Source organism: Pan troglodytes, chromosome 1 (genome assembly GCF_028858775.2).
Source record: "Pan troglodytes isolate AG18354 chromosome 1, NHGRI_mPanTro3-v2.0_pri, whole genome shotgun sequence".
NCBI lineage: Eukaryota > Metazoa > Chordata > Mammalia > Primates > Hominidae > Pan > Pan troglodytes.
Genome location: NC_072398.2, coordinates 43,647,273 through 43,653,272, shown reverse-complemented (window position 1 = coordinate 43,653,272; position 6,000 = coordinate 43,647,273).

The following is a 6,000-nucleotide window of genomic DNA, read 5'->3' as shown; positions in this document are numbered from 1 at the left end:
AGAAAAGATGCTGGCTTGGACTAAGTAACTAGGTGGGGATGAAAAGAAATAGATTTGGGGGAGATTTAGAAGGGAGAGTCAATAGGATTTGAGAATTTGGTGACCTATCAAAGGTGGGGCGGAGAGTGGAGAGTGTCAGGAATGAGTCAGATTTCTGGCTTGAATATCTCAGTAAACAGAGGTGCCCTTCTCTGAGACAGGGAAGAGAGGTCATGGGAAAAGTCCAGATCTCCACATGGCTCCCTCACAGCCTTTCAAAGTGAGGGCCTGGCAATGGGAAGCCACTTCCACCGCCAGCCCCAGTCAAGTAACCAGCTATCCATGCAGCTTCTGGATCAGACAGTTGCCTCAGGCAATTCCAAGTGATCATCACCACCATCCCTTACCCTCCACAGGTGGCCCCAACCCACCTCCATCTCCAATGACCTAGAGAGTATGGAAGGACACTTCTGGTCCAGTTTCATTTGCTTGGGCAGCGGAGGAGATGAAGGAGATGCTGCAACTATTTTAACACAGCCTTGTGGGGAGGGTGGGTATGTTGAACTGAACCAGAGGAATATGATATCCACGCTGGTGATGTGTTTCAAAGGCTGATCTTATCATGATGGTAGGGGTCCTCTGAAGCCCTGTCAATGTCTCAGGACATTTTGTGGCTTGGCTCATTTCAATGCCGCATTGTGTCAGGCAGATATGAGGGCTGAGATTTGAAAGGATCAGGATTTTGCTGGGAGGCCATATGCAGGTCTGGGCTAGAGAGAAATCTGGAATTAGAACACCCATTATGCCCTCACACTGTGACTTTTGCATGGGGGACAGATTTATTAGAAGAGGCATAAAAGATGGCCTGTGGAGATAGCCGGGGTTGGGGGAGGAAGAGACCCCCAAATGCAATCTAAACCGGAGATCACAGTGGCTAGCACAGGTCTCTGTTTCTGGAAATGACTCCTCTACTCTCCTTAGCATGCTTTTTAGCTATTATCTGTCCTTGCCGCACCTTGCCCGAGAAGGGCATTTTTCTCGGCTATTTTGATGTTGGGGGGTGGGGGGAGCAGGGACAGGCATTTGGGGTCATTGTCTGGGAATGAATCCTGGACAGCAGGAGGCTGCTGCTCTCACTCCTCATCCCCATCATCTGTCACCCAGCGAGGGCAGCCGGCAGCCAGGCCGCGGACTGCCTAATGAAGACAGAGAGGTGGTTCCGGCTGTGCACAGGTGTCGCTTCCCCATTAACAGAGGTGACATTCCGAAACACTACTCATTACAGAGCACACATTGGACAGGGCTGGGACACATATTAATGGCAGCAGGGCCAGCCAGCGTCTGTCTCAAATCCCACTGCCTCTGAGAGAGCAATCGAGAGAGCAAGAAAGAAGCATCCTGAGTGTCAAACCAGCAGGCTCCTCACTTTGCAGAGAAAAATGAATTCTTGCCACATAGAAGGCCAAGTCATTCTCTCTGCTGCTTGCACACCCAAGGGTCCTCGGCTTCAGGCCCGCCCAAGCGCTGACCAGCTCCCGTAGAAGCCTCTAGCTCCTTCCCTCTTAGGAAGGGCTGTGTTGCAGACGACTGGGCGGAGGGGCATCCTCAAATCAGACCTGGATCTGAATGGAGCCCATGAAGTCTTGTTTTAGAGATGGGCATGGATCCCAGTTGTAACTAGGAAGTATAGAGGGAGGCTGTGGAGAATTTCCAGACGTTGTCAGGGACGGGGTGGGAGAGTAGGGTAGGGGTGGACAACCAAAGTCATCCAGAGGAGGTAAGAACAAGACAGATCTTCCTCCTGGAATGGGATGCGTGGTTCCCATGAGACAGGAGAAAGCCGCCCATCACCGTGGAGAACCAGGAATGGCAGACCACGCGGACGCCAACAGTTTACGCAGCTCCCCAGCTAGGTGCAAAGTGGCCAAAGGAAGAGCCGGTCTTCCACACGCACACCTCCGCGCCCACACTGCCCCAGGAGCTTCCCACTCAGCCGGGGGACCCCCAAGCAGCCGGCGAGGCGCACTGCGCACGCGCACTCAGGCCGCGGCTCCAGCCGCCCTCTCTCCGCAGTGGGGCGCCCCGCCCCCGCGCCGCTCAGTTTTAAACCCGCAGCAGACGGAACTCGACTTAAAAATAACTATTTTGACAGTTCAGATGTAAATATGTGAGTGACGCGTGGGGCTGTTTTTCCTTCACACTTCCCCTCACCCCTCGCTCCCTACCCCAGCTCAATTCGGCTGAGGCTGAGATGATGGGAGAGCGCCGTCTGCAGGATGCTCCCTAAAATGCAGCAGGAGGAAGAGACTTGTCCTAGAGCGCCCAGCGAGCTTGGGGGTGGGGCGGAGGACCCCCAGCTCACTTTCACTGCACAGGTCACACGCCTTTTGGGGATAAGCAGATTTACACACTATTTCTTGTCTATTACCTGAAAAAGGAGACGTTAGCCAACACACAAGTGAACTAATTTAATCATTCCTGACCTCTCCGTACCCTGTTTTCAGTTCAATTTGACCTGTGCATATTGACTGAATGTCTACTTCGTACCCAACACCGTGCTAGATGCAGTGCAACATGTGACACGTGCAACATGCACACTTGCGATTCCTAATTTTTTCAACGAACCTTCCAGTTAACTCATATTGAACACCTGCTTTGTGCCAGGCCGGGAGCTAGGTAAGCACTTGAGCACAGGCTATCTGACTTGACCCCTGCAAAAACTTGTGGATATTATTATCTGCATTTTCCATATGAAAAACAGAAGTCTAGGGAGATTGAGTGACTTCTCTAGGCCGCCACAGATAGTAAAGACAACAAGTCTTGTGCTCTTCCCTCCATAGCCAATTGAGTGGAAGGGTGGTGGAGGCAGAGTTCCACCCACTTTATAAGTAGGGGAAACTGAGGTCCAGACAAAGTCGCACGTCTGTCTGGTCACCAATACACATTTTAGCTGGGGCAAAGCCAGGAGAACAACACGGAAGCTTTTTTCTTTCTTTTTTTTTTTTTTTTTTTGAGACTGAGTCTTGCTCTGTTGCCAGGCTGGAGTGCAGTGGTGCGATCTTGGCTCACTGCAACCTCCGCCTCCCGGGTTCAAGAGATTCTCCTGCCTCAGCCTCCAGAGTAGCTGGGACTACAGGTGCGTGCCACCACACCCAGCTAATTTTTGTATTTTTAATAGAGATGCGGTTTCACCATGTTGGTCAAGATGGTCTTGATCTCCTGACCTCGTGGTCCACCCACCTCGACCTCCCAAAGTGCTGGGATTACAGGTGTAAGCCACCGCACCCGCCCAACACAGAAGCTTTAGGATTACCAGCCTGCAGTCCCTTCCCAATCTTCTGGCCCCAGGCAATGTGGTGGGGTGTGACAGATAACCACGTGATATCTTTGAGGTTCTCACTGTCTCTTTGGAAGAAGGGTAGGGAAAAGGTAGCAGGAGAAGAGTTAGAGAAAGGAAGAGGAAGGGAAAAGGAGGGAGGAGGGCTGAAGAGTGGACAAGCATAAGTGTGTGTAGACATGCATGGCCTGGCCAGGTAGTGCAATGAGATAGGGAAGTTCAGAGAGCCCCCAGCCACTCCTCCTTTGTGTGCTCCCGGTCTCCCACCGGGTGGGGCCTCTCCCTCCTTGGCCCAGTGTGCACTGCTCCCAGGCTCTTTCCCCTCATCCTAACAAAACCTGCTCCAAGAGGGAATCTGAGGTAATCACTGATGCTGTGGGACAAGTGCCTGAAAACTGCCCAGTGGTTGCTTCCTTTCTGGATTACAAACCCCAAGAGATCAAAACCTGAAGTCAAAGAGAGGAAGCACTCATGAAATTTCAGATGTCAGACTTTGGAGAGGAGAGGAATTTGGGAACAATAAGGCTTACCTGTGACAGAAGAGGCTTCCTATCATACCTGCCAGCAGGGTCATTGCTAGCTCTGTCCGTGCGTACATACAGCCATGGGCAGAAGTCTGTAGACGCTGGCAAAGAAGAGAGGAGAGTCCCTGGGAAATCCCACCTCAGCCAGGCACAGTGGCTCTTGCCTGTTATCCCAGCACTTTGGAAGGCCAAGGCAGGAGGATAGCTTCAGCTCAGGAGTTCAAGACCAGCCTGGGCAACATAGTAAGACCCTGCCACTACAAAAAACTACAAATAACTAGCTGGGCATGGTGGTACGTGCTTGTAGTCCCAGCTACTCAGGAAGCTGAGGTGAGAAGACCACTTGAGCCTGGGAGGTTGAGGCTGCAGTGAGCCATGATTGTGCCACTGCACTCCAGCCTGGGCAACAGAGCAAGACCCTGCCTCTACAAAAAACTACAAATAACTAGCTGGGCATGGTGGTACGTGCTTGTAGTCCCAGCTACTCAGGAAGCTGAGGTGAGAAGACCACTTGAGCCTGGGAGGTTGAGGCTGCAGTGAGCCATGATTGTGCCACTGCACTCCAGCCTGGGCAACAGAGCAAGACCCTGCCTCTACAAAAAACTACAAATAACTAGCTGGGCATGGTGGTACGTGCTTGTAGTTCCAGCTACTCAGGAAGCTGAGGTGAGAAGACCACTTGAGCCTGGGAGGTTGAGGCTGCAGTGAGCCATGATTGTGCCACTGCACTCCAGCCTGGGCAACAGGGCAAGACCCTGCCTCTAAAAATAAAAAATATAAAAATTCCACTTCTTCTGTGATGCCTTCCCTGATTCTTCCCTACTCTACAGTTGTGTTCTCTCAGGCCTCTGAAGCCCTGGAGCACTTTGCTTGTACTTTAGCTGAGGCATTTTTGAGCCTTGCCACATTGTTTTCTAAATTATTATTAAATTGGCCAGGCATGGTGGCTCACACCTGTAATCCCAGCACTTTGGGAGGCACTTTGGGATCACAAGGTCAGGTGTTCGAGACCAGCCTGACCAACATGGTGAAACCCCGTCTCTACTAAAAATACAAAAATCAGTGAGGCGTGGTGGCGGGTGCCTGTAATCCCAGCTACTTGGGAGGCTGAGGCAGGAGAATCGCTTGAGCCCAACAGGCAGAGGTTGTAGTGAGCCGAGGTTGCGCCACTGCACTCCAGCTTGGGCAACAGAGCGAGACTCTGTCTTGGGAAAAAGAAAAATAATATTAAATTGTGAGTTTCTCGAGGGCTGGAGCAATGTCTGGCTTTCCTACATTTCTCCTGCAGCCCCTCCCATAGGGCTTTGCATAGGGCCGGGACTCAATATTGATAGAACAGATTCAGTCAACAGCAGTGCACAGCATACATTTCCCCATGCAAGAGGGTGAAGGCTGGGCTGCAGACAGCAGAGGGACTGGGGCAGGCATCTTGGTGGACTCCTGAAGATGGAAAGGCTTGGGGTCGTATCTGCCCCAGACCACTTAACAAACACTTAGTGAGCGCTTTGTGCTAGGCATCATGGTGGCTGAGCCTGCAGAAGAGGCAGCCAGCCCTCTCAGGAGCAGTCAATCCACTGCTCTAAACAACAGCTGCCTGTGTGATACTTGAGTCTCGTCTTGGCCCAAATCACTTCTTGCCTTACAGGAGACTGGCTTTGGGGTTAGACTTGATGGCCTGATCTCTCCGCCCTCTCTCAGGGCGTCCTGCTTCAGAGATCATTGGAATCTCTGTTCCCCCATCCAAGTGGAGTTATGACATAATAATTCTTTTTCAAACAGCTTTATGGATATATAATCACATACATGATATAATAATTCTTGTTCTTAATGTTATGCCATCTTATAGCATCTTTCTCTCTTTTATAAGTCTGAAAATTCCCGTGTGTTCTGTGAATACAGTCTTAGGTTCTGAGAAGCCCAACTAAGGATTCTTATCTTTCTTTTTTTCTCTCTCTCTTTTGAGACAGGGTCTTGCTCTGTTGCCCAGGCTGGAATGCAGTGGCATGATCTCTTTCCAGGCTCAAGGGATCCTCCCACCTCAGCCTCCCAAGTAGCTGGGACTACAGGTGAATGCTACCATGCCTGGCTAATTAAAATAAATAAATAAATATATATATATATATATATATATATATATATATATATATATATATAGTAGAG